Source organism: Paroedura picta, chromosome 5 (genome assembly GCF_049243985.1).
Source record: "Paroedura picta isolate Pp20150507F chromosome 5, Ppicta_v3.0, whole genome shotgun sequence".
Lineage (NCBI taxonomy): Eukaryota > Metazoa > Chordata > Lepidosauria > Squamata > Gekkonidae > Paroedura > Paroedura picta.
Genome location: NC_135373.1, coordinates 28886869 through 28899637, shown reverse-complemented (window position 1 = coordinate 28899637; position 12769 = coordinate 28886869). Strand labels below are relative to the sequence as shown.

Here is a 12769-nt window from a genome sequence, read left to right as displayed (position 1 = left end):
GGCTGCAGATCCCTGCAGCGTGAGAGCTGCCCCTGCCAGTGAATTCCTTAACAGCTGCCTGCAGCCTTTCTAGGTCCTGGGGGGAAGGAGAGGCCATCCACAGAGTTCTTCCACTCCACGCACCCCAATCTAGCGCCCATTGTATTTTTGAATGGAACGGGGTTCGCCCCTAGTTATTAATAATTATATTTGATACCCGCCCATTCTCTATAGACTCAGGGTGGGTTATGTCCAGCAATAGAACACAATGAAATATAAAAAATGTACTCCAAAATCAATAATAAAATCTTAACAGCTAAAGAGTTCTGTCCTTCAATGCCTATTTCTAATCTCTCAATGGCAGAAGGGGTAGAGGGCAGGAAGATTTTATTTGTGCCAGATGCACGAATGGGGCTTTTTGATAGAGAGGCCAGTTTATTGGGCCTCATCCACCGGCCTGGTGCAACAGCTCCGTTTTACAGGCCCTGTGGAACTGTCCAAGGTTTCGTCGGGCTCTGATTTCCACCATGCCGGATCCTTTTTCAACGCTCTTTAATGACAAATACGGAAGTCCCCCAGAGAGTCTGAGGCCAGTTGAATTTCCCAGTGGCCAGAAACCCCATCAGATTCTGCTGGCTTCGATCTTACAGTGTGCACAGGCACACGAGAGCTTATCCATTGAATAAAACTTGGCTCTTCTTAAAGGTGCTGCTGGTCTCAAACTTTGTCTCAGAGTAGCTGTAGTTTGTGTAAGCAAACCAGAGTTTCATGTAGGGTTGCCAGCTGCGGGGTGGGAAATACCTGGGAATTAGGGATTGGGGCCGGAGGAGGGTGGGGCTTGGGGAGGGAAGGGACTTCAGTGGGGTCTAACACTATAGAGTCCATCTTACAAAGTGACCACCACTGCTCCAGGCAAACTAGAGAATTTATTTATTCATTTCTTTATTAGGTAGTGTTAGGGATCTGAGTGCCAGACTGTAGATTTACAAACATTCCAGGTGGATGACTATGTCCTATGAACCACATAAAACCAGACATGTTTCGGCTACTATGGCCTTCCTTAGTGACTACAAATACATTTACATAACATTTGGCTCTTTCTACTGGTGGCTATACACCACCGGAACTCTCAGAAATGCCATACCAGATCAATGGTGTGTGAGTCCATGAGGAAGAGCCTGCGGTCTTATATATAAGAAATTCTTTGCCTAACCACACAGCATAGGAGAGACTACCACCTGGTTGCAAATCTATCTGTCTGTCTGTCTGTCTGTCTGTCAATCTATCTATCAATCAATCAATCTATCAGTCAGTCAGTCAGTCAGTCAGTCAGTCAGTCAGTCAGTCAGTCTGTCTGTCTGTCTGTCTATCAATCAATCAATCAATCAATCAATCAATCAATCAGTCAGTCAGTCAGTCTGTCTGTCTGTCTGTCTGTCTGTCTGTCAATCAGTCAGTCAGTCAGTCAGTCAGTCAGTCAGTCAGTCAGTCTGTCTGTCTGTCTGTCTGTCTGTCTATCAATCAATCAATCAATCAATCAATCAATCAATCAGTCTGTCTGTCTGTCTGTCTGTCTGTCTGTCTGTCTGTCTATCTATCCATCTATCTATCCATCCATCCATACATCCATCCATCCCGCTACCTCTACCTCTATCTATCTGTATATCTGAATGTGTATTCTGTACATTTAATGTATTTGTTGAAATGCCTCTGGTTTCATGCGGTGCATAGAGCACATTCATCTACCAGGAATGTTTGTGAATTGTACAGTCGGACATTTAGGGCCCCAACGTTTTTCATTTTATACGCGCACACTAGAAAATAAATATTTTATTTTTCTGTTTGTTACAGCTTGATCCTTTGGTCACAAATTGGAAGGTTTGGGGCTAAGTTTGTTCCCCACCTTTTGTTGTAAACCGATCTCTGTCTCCTGAGACGTGTTATCATCCCAGGAGCTCTCCAGCTGCTACCTGGAGGTGGGCAACCCTAGCATCATGCAATAGCTGACCATAGCGACAGGCTCCTGTGATAGGCAGCAACTTGCCTGGGTGTAAACTGCACGGAGCTTTTATTCCAACCCCAGATCGATTCAGTCCCTGCCCTCTACACAGAACGCGATTTCCATTTGGATTGGGGCCGATTAAAAATTTCCTTCTGCAGCAAGAAGGCTTGATCCTACCTTTATTGTGCAATATCTTAGAGTGCTTTTAATCCTGAATATATTATAAAATCACATTGTTTTGAATCGGGGATCTCCTCCGTGGTAGAGGACCCGTGATTGGCCACAGGTGGTCATGTGACGAATTTGCCTTAAAGGAGAAGCCCCTAATTTCTCTCAACTTCTGACAATCCTGGATTTTTTCCTTCTCTGCCTTTTTCAATCCTCTCCCCCCCCTCCAAGAAAAGAAAGAAAGAGGCTTGCCCTCCCCCCACCTTCTGAGCCTCCTTAACCACGTGCAGAAGACTTTCCTGTTTCAATGGGGAGGAGGGGGAAGAGGAAGATCCGAGTTAAAAGAGATCTGAACTCAACAGGATTGACAATGGAATAAACAAAGTGCAGACTCTGCCCTGGTCTCCTAGAAAGGTCTTTCCCAGCATCTGCTTTTTGAGTTCCTTCAGCTCGAGACACTGGGGATGGAACCTGGCATCTCCCGTATGCAAAGCTGTCCCAGTGAATCACAGGCCCTTCCTGTTTGGCTCCCCCAGAAACTTTGTGTGTGTGGGGGGGGAAGCAGCCCAGGCACTAAAAATATCGCCATACATTAAAGATACATAGAAGTAAACAGACGCCTGATGTGTTTGTATCCAAATGGCTTTCAGCTCATTAAGTTTTTAAGAGCCGGCATATGGTGAGACAGTTTGTCATGTTTTCAAATGGTTATAATGCAGCGTCCCTGTATTGTGAAAGGAAAAGAACATTTCTGAAGTTCTTAAATAATTTTTAAAGCCGTCAAAAAAGCCGGGCAATTTGTCACTGCGTTGCCCGGGTGACGCCAGTGATGTTAATGGAGGACTCGGCTGTCGCAGAGATGCCGCCGGGGGGGGGGGGAGATCCAAGAGCCATCAGCCACTTGGAAACTTGGAAATCCAGCACAATAAATGGGGAGAGAAAATATCGGCCCAAACCATTTTGGGCAACGACTTGCCACACTCCTGCTACATTAAACTTGTGCGGAATGGACCCATGTATTTGTTCGTGCCAAGCGAGCCATTTGGTGAGCAACCTTGGCGTTTCCACGGGTTCAGAACTTTTGACGTAGGAGCAAACTGATTGCATTCTTCTTAGCACAATAAAATCAGAGTCCAGTGGCACCTTTAAGACCGACAAAGATTTATTCAGGGCGTGAGCTTTCGAGGGCAAGCACTATGAACTCCTTACATGATAGGGAATATATAGCAAAAAAATCAATTCTATTACATCCGTAGACAGTGTCACACAACCCAATACAGCCAGGGATAATTCTTTGTCAAAACAGCCAATCAGTCCCCTGGAATTCAGTTGTAGTTTACAAAAACACAAGGAGAAACCAAACTGCTTTGTAACTTTGCTGGGTGGTCACAATCTCTGCATCTCCCAGTTTAGCCCGACCTCATCCGATCTGGTCCACCCTGGTCAGTATTCGAGTGGGAGGACACCACGGGAGTCCAGGGTCATGACTCGGAGGCAGGCAATGGCAAACCACCTCATCTCTTCCCTTGAAAACCCGACAGGGTCGCCGTAAATTGGCTGAGACCTGACGGGGCTTTCCATAGATTGGTGGGATCGTTGGGCCACAAAGACAAGACTGGCTGACTGCATGTCATCTGCTGAATTGCGAAATGCACAGACCTAGCCTGTTCTGGATGAGGACCCACAGTTGGGGGAATATGGCAGATTCACGGAGAAGAGGTCCGTCAGCTAAATTGAGAAGGGGAAATCTCCGTGTCCAGAGACAGTCAACAAATGAAGTAAAGTTCTAGTTGGTGAAAACCCTGGCCTCGATGCTTTATTTGTTGGGCCTCCAGGACAACTGGCTTGCCACTGTATGAAACAATATCTTGAACTGGACGGGCCATTCATCTGATCCAGTAAGGTACCTCTGAGGTTATGTGTCCAAGTGGAGGACTATGGCCTAAAGGGCCTTTTTAGTGGTAGCACTAAGACTATGGAACACCTTTCTCTGAGGGTTGTCAACCTCCAGGGCCTTTTCGCACAGGGATCTTTGTTGCAAATTGTTTGCGGAATGAAAAATCGCCATTTAAAATAGTGGAATTCGTCGTTATGCATACCTGCCTTTGTAGTGGAATCAGTTGCGTTTTTTAGCGTTTCCCACAGGCTTCCGGTCTCGGCAGAAATCGCTAGAAAGGAAGCGCTATTGCCAAGCTCGTCCCGCCCCTGGCCGTAAAGCAGCCAATGGGCAGCCGTTAGCATGCTCCCAAACAGCCCCTTTCCCTTTAAGAAAGGTTTTTTAAAAAAAAAACGACCCATAGCAACGAATCTAGGTAGATTCGTTGCTACGGAGAGACCCATCCAGCTGCCTAATGTGAGCTGTCGTTTGATTGTATGATCGTTTGCACGCTGCCTCGAGTGATAAAAAAAAAATCCCCCCCCCTCTCACGGGCCCGATTTTCGGCTGAATTTATTTGTAAAAAATAAAGGGACTTTATTTCAGCAAACGGGCTTTTCAGTGGTTTGTGCTTAGTGACTAAAGGTGAAGGACTGAAGCCAGGGAAGCCTCTAAACAGAAAGAGGCTCGCCGGTGCGTTTATCCCCACTCGCTCGGAGAAAAAAAAATGGCGATCGCTTCGCCGGAAGTTTGGAGGAGAGAGCCAGGGGGAGGGACTTTGAAGAACCAGCAACAATGGTAACGCACAGGTCTTTAGCGCTACTGTTGCAGATTGGTTGCAGGAGTGTATCGCTATCCGGAGGGTGAATCCACTTTTCTGGATTCCCCTGAAAGCGCCACAACGAAGCGCTTTTTGCTGATTGGTTTCAGGATTGTTGCAGATTGTCTACGACGTCGTGGGTTATGGCAAATTAGTAGCGTTTCCAAATAGCAACCATTCTGCTACTTTGAAGCCGTGCGAAATGGCCCCCAGAATTCCAACTGATCTCCAGACTACAGAGTTCCTCTTGGACAAAATGATGGCTTTGGATAATAGACTTTATGGTAACACATCTCTCCCTGGGCTCTGCCCTCAAATCTTCAGGATTTGGCAACACTGAAGGAGTATCAAAGCAGCTTACAGTGGCCTTCTCTTTCCTCTCCCCGCAACAGACAACCTGAGAGGTAGGTGGGGCTCAGAGAACTCTGACAGGACTGCTCTGTGAGAACAGTACTATCAGGACTGTGACTAGCCCAAGGTCACCCAGTTGGCTGCATGTGAAAGAGCATGAAATCAAATGTGGCTTGCCAGATTAGAAGCTGCTGCTCTTAACCACTACACCAAGCTGGCTTTTAACCACTGCACCAAGCCTATCCCTCCTCCCCACACCCAGGGAGGTAGACGAGGCTGAGAGAGCCTGAGAGAACTGTTGGTAACCCAACTTTCTGCTATGTGACACCCTCCCTCTTGGATTTCAGGAAGGCAGCTGAAACCAGGTTATTCCTCAGGCCTTTTGTTGGCCAGTGGCTTGAGGAAGAGGTGTTCTTTGGGGAATGTTACTTTGTCCTGGCCACTATAACTATGGTTTTTGACTGTACTCTTCCTTGCTTTTGTACTGTGTTTCTACCTTTCAGATTGTCAGTTTGATGCTATTCTAAACTGTTTGGGGAGCCACTGTGCAGAAACACAGGGTTAAAAAAAATTTTCAAGAAAAGAGAAGACATAATCCCATTAGCCAAATTAATACCATATTCCTGCAACATTAGGGAAAAGTAAATAACCAGCCCACACTTCCTTATTTCATATAATACATTTCTATGCTATCTTGTGGCTGGTAAATGGTTTTTGGAAGTACAATAAAATCAGAGTCCAGAAGGACCTTTAAGACCAACAAAGATTTATTTAAGGCGTGAGCTTTCGAGTGTGAGCTTCCTCAGACTTTAGGTTTTTGGATGTGTTAACAGTGCATTTCTGTACAAGGTTTTGGCCTTCTAAATCTAAAGCTGTATCTTAATGTTAGGATGAAATGGTGACAGAACAATCCCATGGAGAGCAAAGTCCTGTGGCACCTTTAAGACAAAGTTTAATTTTGGTTATAATCTTTCCTGTGCATGTGCCCTCCTTTAGATGCATCATGTGCATACACACAAAAACGTATACCTTGGAATTACTTTGTTGGTCTTAGAAGATGCCACAGGACTCTCAAACGGTGTTGTGTTAGTTCAAACCGCCATGGCTACCTACATGCAGAATTCCTTCAGTCTAAAATTGATAAGCATTGAAATAACGGAGCAGAATAAAGATGTATTAATGTTTTAAATTGTGATTTTATAATATGGTCCAAGTGGAATGTTATGTTGTAAACTGCCCTGAGCCTGCTTGCGGGGAGGGGTGGTCTAAAACAATCAATCAATAAATTAAATAGTAGCTCTGCAAAGGATTAAACGGTTAGAATCCTAGCGTAAGGAGCACTTCGAGCGTTAGCCTGGATGCGTATCAGATCTGGCTCCCAGCTCCCAGCGGAAGACAGCTTGGCCCTCTGGCTGAACAGGGGAGGGGATGGATATTAGACAAGTTGAGTGAGAGGTCGCCATCTATTTTACTATTCGCTATCGATCCCAGCAGCCGGCTCAAGGTTGACTCAGCCTTCCATCCTTCTGAGGTCGGTAAAATGAGTACCCAGATTGCCGCTGGGGGGTAAACGGTAATGACTGGGGAAGGCACTGGCAAACCACCCCGTATTGAGTCTGCCATGAAAACGCTGGAGGGCGACACCCCACGGGTCAGACATGACTCAATGCTTGCACAGGGGATACCTTTACCTTTATCAGGCTGTAAGGGGTGTTTTATGGGGTTTCATTGTATTTGTACTGTTTTTATCTTGTGTAAACCGCCGCAAGACCAATGGAAACCCAAAAGTTAGAACAGAGCTATCTGTCTTCTGATAGAAGATTTTGGAGCAAGGGACAACCTCCACCGAGGCAGCGGGTTCCTCTATCAAATTTCAAAAGGAACATTTCCTTGCCGCCTGGGAAATTAATGTTTCTTTTTTGGTTGTTTTGATACCTTGTTTTATTTATGCATGCCTGCTTTGGATTTAGGGTTCTGCAAGGACTGCGGGAGTAGCAGGATTAAACATTTGGTATAAATAAAGATGTCTCTGAATGCATAATAAAACTGTATAAAACAGGAATCTGGGGGGGGGACCTTAGAAACAAAGAAGATTCACTCCGCCCTGAGTCACAGAGGCACTGGAGTGTATATCTGGGTCCCACTGGAGCGTCTGATGAAGACAGGCCCGGCTCATCAAATCCTATGTGGGAGTAAATGTCATTTTTCAGGTGTGTGTGTGTGTGTGTCTGTCCGTCCGTCCCCTGGGTTCCCCGTTTTTATTTTGCTGCTAGGCTTCCCCTCTGAAATGATCAGAATGCAGCGCTAGCTTTCAAACACGGTAGCTCTTCAGGATTTGGACACACGCTGCATTTTAGTTGGGCCCTTAGATCGCAGTGCCGGAGTGAGAAATTCTGCCATCGGAATGCAAGGGATCACTCCAGCTTTGAGCCTCCCACAACCAGGAAAAGGCATTATATATAAATAATAAAAACAGGTTGTCCCAATTACCAATTTGGTCCACATTTGCAAAATATCAACAGCAATAACAATACACAGAGTTGGAAAATAAATAGGTAGAAACGGGGCACTGGTTATTGATTAGACAACCGGGTTGTTCCTCATTTTTTTTTTCCTTTTACAACAAAACAACTTGGGCGCAAAAATGAAATGTGGTCTTTTGCCTGTGTCCCTGCTGCCCCCTCCTGGATGCACCCGTGTTTGCATCATCATGCTAAAAATGCTCATTTCTTTGGAGTCTTGTTTTTCTACAATATCTTCCTCCTGAAAATAATCTCTCTCTCTCTCTCTCTCTCTCTCCCTCCCTCCCCTCCATGTTCCCCCAGCCTTGGAGAAGCAGTGCTGGGGGAAAGTTTTCCATGTACCCACAGAAGGTGCCAGAATATGTGGAAACCACGTTGCCTTCCTGCTTTAGGCTGACATGCTGCAGTGAAAAGAAAGCAACTCATGAACACTTTAGACGAGAGAAACCAGTAACTCGTTAGAGCCCCACCAGCAGGGGGCAGCGCAGCACCAAGGCTAAGGTGTAGACATCAATGATTAGGTGAGGCCTGAAGGTGAGCCGGGATTACAGCTGTTCTCTCAATTCCCTTGGAGAAAATGGCTGCTTTGGAGGGTGGGCTTCATCACACTATACCCCATGGAGGTCTCTGCTCTCTCTGCCCTCCCCCAACCCCACCCGTTCCAGACTGCACCCCTCAAATACCCAGAAGTTCTCAGTCTGGAGTTGGCAACCCGATGATCAGTGTACATAGGGATGTCTTTAAAAGCGGCATTTGGCCAAAGGGTGTACAGCTGGTATCGAAAAGAGTGTCCCACTTAACTCTTTTTGGCTTTGTGTCCTGCATCATCTTCAACCGAAAAGTCTTTCTGGGGAAACAGCCTGCAGTATCTCATAGACTCAGTCAGGGTTGCAAGGTGTTTAGAGTGCTGGACTAGGATCTGGGTTCAAATTCCGAATCTGCCATGAGATTTACTGAGAACTTTGGGGCCACTCACTTCCACTCCAGCCTCCTGAGGAGGACCCGTGTGAGGTTGAAATGGGGGAGGGGAGACCCACCCTGAGTTACTTAAGACACAGCAAGATGGAAATTCAATAAATAAATACACAGGAACACTCATGAAGCTGCCTTCTACTGAATTGGATCCTTGGTCCATCAAGGTCCGGATTGTCCACTCAAACTGGCAGCAGCTGTCCAGCATTTCGTTTCACCTTTCCTTTCACCTACTGCCAGATCCTGAAACTGGAGATGCTGGGGTTTGAACCTGGGACCTTCTGCATGCCAAGTGGATGTGCTACCACTGAGCCACAACTCCTACACATGCCTATCTTGAGCTCCTTTCCAGAAGGGCGGGACAATCACCTGTCCATCTGACTAAAAATTGTCTGCTGTGCCAGGCAGCTCACCAGAATATCAGGCTTCCTACAATACCATCTACCTGTGATCATTTTTGGGAGGGGGGGGGGGGTTTGTCAGGGACTGAACTGAAGACATTTTGCCCATAAAGCCTCCCTCCCCACCATAAGCAACCGCAGGATTGTTTTGGTTTTCAAAAGGTAACATACGCAACATGAGACCTGCATTAGAGATTGGTTCATGCACAGATCTGAAGATTTATTCATGCACAGATCTGAAGAATTGTTCTGCACTGGAGATCCTGGACTGAACATCTGTTGACACACAGATTTGCTCACGAGCAAGGCAGTGGCTTGAGTCCTGTTCAATGCACCGTTGGCTGATGGATGCGGTTATTTATTTTACTTCGCTTACACCCTTCTTTTCTTCTCAACGAGGATCTGAACTGGCTTATAACATCCTTTCTTCCTCTTCATAGCAGCCTGGTGAGGTAGGGTAGTCTGAGACAGTCCAAATGGCCCATATGCATCCATGGCAGAGTGAGGATTTGAACCCAGGTCTCTTGCATCCTAGTCTGACGCTTGGACCCCACGCCGAGCACATTATTGATTGATATCACGTAGAAAATAGGTATGCTGCCCCATCTCTAGAGACAGAGTTTATATCTCACCTTATATCTCATCGGGCACAGATTTTAGTTCCCCCCTCCCCCTTGCTATCTTCAAAAGACCCCTGCAGGGTAGGCTCGGTGAAGCACAAGCAAGTGGTCCAGGGATGCACACTGTCCTTCTGCTCCTTGATTCAAATGTTGGTTAGTTTGCCTGAGGCAAAGGTATTAGGGCCCGGTGTGGCCGGTGGGCTCCCTTCCCCAAGATCCGCACACACAACCCAAATGCAATTCCCTTCTCTCCCAAAGACAAGGAAAGACCTTACAGGTGGAGAGTTGCCTAAGATCGATGCCAGCTTGTTCCCAGCCTGCCTGGGGATGACCCCTCAGGCTGCGTAAATTAAGAGAAAAGCATTCCCCGGAAGGCAGTCAAACAAGTGTGAAAAGAGCACTCACCGAATGGGTCTTCCTGGTCCTCCTGAAAATATGTCCCGGGTAGCCAGAAAAGACCTTCAAGCCCAGCAGCGGGTACCAGGGGATGCCAGCCCCAGCAGGCTGCTGAAGCCAAGGCGGAGAGAAAGAGACAATCCCAGCACAAAGAAGGCCAGTGTGCTCCCTGGCATCAGGAGGAGAAGCAGGGAGATGTCCAGATGAAATGGTGCCCAGATGTGCCAGTGGTGGAGGGTTATGCTTAAGTATCGAGGGAGGGCGGAGGGGGGAGGAGTGGACTGCGGAAGTAAACAGAGCTCAGAGAAGGCTTTCCACCCCTTTCGATGGGTGGAAGAGCCAGTGTGGTGTGGTGGTGAGAGGGCCAAGCTGGGATCTGGAAGCCCCAGGTTCGAATCCCCACTCAGCCACGGGAGCTCACTGAGTCTACATCACAGGGTTGTTGTGGTGGGGATGACATGGAGATGCAGGAGGAGAGAATAGTGTTGCAGGCTGCTTTTGGGTTCCCACACGGGGGGGGGGGGGAGAAAAGCAGGGAAGAGTGTCAGAACCCCCCTGTTTCTGCCATGATTGATGAAGAAGTTTGTAGTTTTGTGTCTAGCCTGTCCTTGAAGCAAGCAGAACAGCCTGCCTTTGAAGTTTGGTTTATGGCTGCAGCCTCTTCCTCCATATACCAACCCCCTCCTCCCTCCCTCCCTTTGCCATCCTCTATTTCTCCCTAGTGCTCTGCTCTTATCAGATTGTTGTGGCTGTAAAAAGCCTGCCATTTGGTGAGGGTTCCCATGGGAGGGGGGGAGCACTGCCAAGGGAATTACATGCTTTGCACCCTGCACCCCAGTTCTATCAACGCTTCCAATTAGTGTGCTTACTTAGCTGAATAAACGACATTTTTCCAGAGAAAGGTTTACTTTTCTTTTGGCTTATGAAGAACCTCACAAAGAGAGAGAGAGAGAGAGAGAGAGAGAGAGAGAAATTTAAGTCCAAGCATTCTCACAGGTGATCTTGCTTAGAGATCAGGGCCTAGACTGCACACACAGGATAATGCACTTCCAATGTGCTTTGGCCGCTGGATTTTCCTGTGCAGAACAGGATCCACTTCAAAAGTGCATTGAAAGTGCATTATCTATTGTGTGCAGACTAGGCCCAGTTTGAATCCTGGAAATTTAAGAACCAGTGGAGCTCTTCCCTGACTAAATGCTACATGGTAATAATAGTGACGAGAAAGCCATCTGAATTTTTATTTTAAAATATATATACCTACTTCCTTTCACTTTTCACGGTCTTCCAGGCAGCTTACGATCTAGGCTTCTTTATTTAGAAGAAGAGTTGGTTCTTATATGCCAATTTTCTCTACCTGAAGGAGTCTCAGAGCGGCTTACAATCTCCTTCCCATTCCTCAGAGTGGGGTACATCATAATAATAAAAAAAGACAGAATAATACAGACTGCAGGGCTCAGTTCTGCTTGGGGAAGGGGGACGGCTACCTAGACTTCACCCTCATACCTCCTGGATTTCCCAGGCCAGAGTTGGCAAACTTAGAAACAACTCCCTGCCCAAGATTCCAAGACAACTTCTTCGCTCAACTAGAGATCCACCAGAGCACCTCCCATCTTTTGTACATTTCAGTGCAAGGGGATGAACACTTATGAAGCTTATGGTCCTTAGTGACAACAAAGGTTGAGAGAGAGAAAGGGGAGGGGGGCTATCAGCAGGAGATTTGCTATTTCCAGGCAGGGAAATTCCAGGACTTTTTAAAATCCAGCTTGAGGAAGGAGCTCAGCAGAGATGTGGTTCCATGCAGCCCAACTTCCTGAGCTACCATTTTCTCCAGGGGAATTGACTTCTGTGAACTGGAGATGAGTGGGGGAACTTCAGGCCCTACCTGGAGACTGGCAACCGGACTTTTGCACCCTCTCTCCTCGTTTTCCAGGGTGCAGATGTGCCAGGTTTAAACGTAGGGAAAACGTGGCAATTCTGGCATTGCAGGATTGTTTTTACTCCTTGGTCGTCCTCGTTGGCATCAGACGTGCATCGCAGTTAGCAAACCAGGCACAACCGAATAATAAAATGTATCAGGGAAAGTGTGCGTGCACACGGCGGCTTAGACTCAGAATTTAGCTTTGTCCCAATAAAAAACACAAGATACTTAGAGAGAGAGAGAGAGAGAGAGAGAGAATTTGAAATTTCCAGGATTTTATTAGTTTTGTTTGGCCGACCAGGACTAGGGATGCATTGATGGAGGAAGAGCACGGCACCAACCGAGAGAGACCAGTATCGAGAGAAATTCGATCCTTCAACCAGCCGCTGATCTTTATGCTTTAGAAAGAGCTACAAGCGCTGCCGAACGGACACTTGGGAATTGTAGTCTTCCCCGTCCGCGTCTCACCTGGCGTTGAATCAGGATGACGCTAGAGAGTTCCGCGGCCCAATGACAGCGAGAGCTCACTCCCTTCCCTACTAAGTTCTCTTTAATGCATCCTCTTTGGAAGCCCGAAGCGCCACCGGATTGGAGGAGAGGCTCACACCTTCAGCGAATCGAAGGCTCCACTGCCACTTAGTGGGCGGACCGGTGTGGAGGTGTGCCTTGCTAGCGAAATCTCCCGTATGGAGCACTCACCTGCATCTCCCCACCTCCCTGCAACCTAGATATATTTGAATTATT

At 47.1% G+C, this 12769-nt stretch overlaps 1 protein-coding gene across 5 annotated transcripts in view; it reads right to left on the bottom strand.

Annotated features, from left to right (window-relative positions):
- MAG (myelin associated glycoprotein) overlaps positions 1-10336 on the bottom strand; it is a 72340-nt gene extending 62004 nt beyond the window's left edge. For all 5 annotated transcript variants that reach the window (XM_077336947.1, XM_077336946.1, XM_077336949.1 and 2 more), the window contains exon 1: positions 10117-10336. The gene's annotated coding sequence lies outside the window, so the exon portion shown is untranslated. The remainder of the gene's footprint in view (positions 1-10116) is intronic.
- Between the last annotated feature and the right edge of the window lie 2433 nt (positions 10337-12769).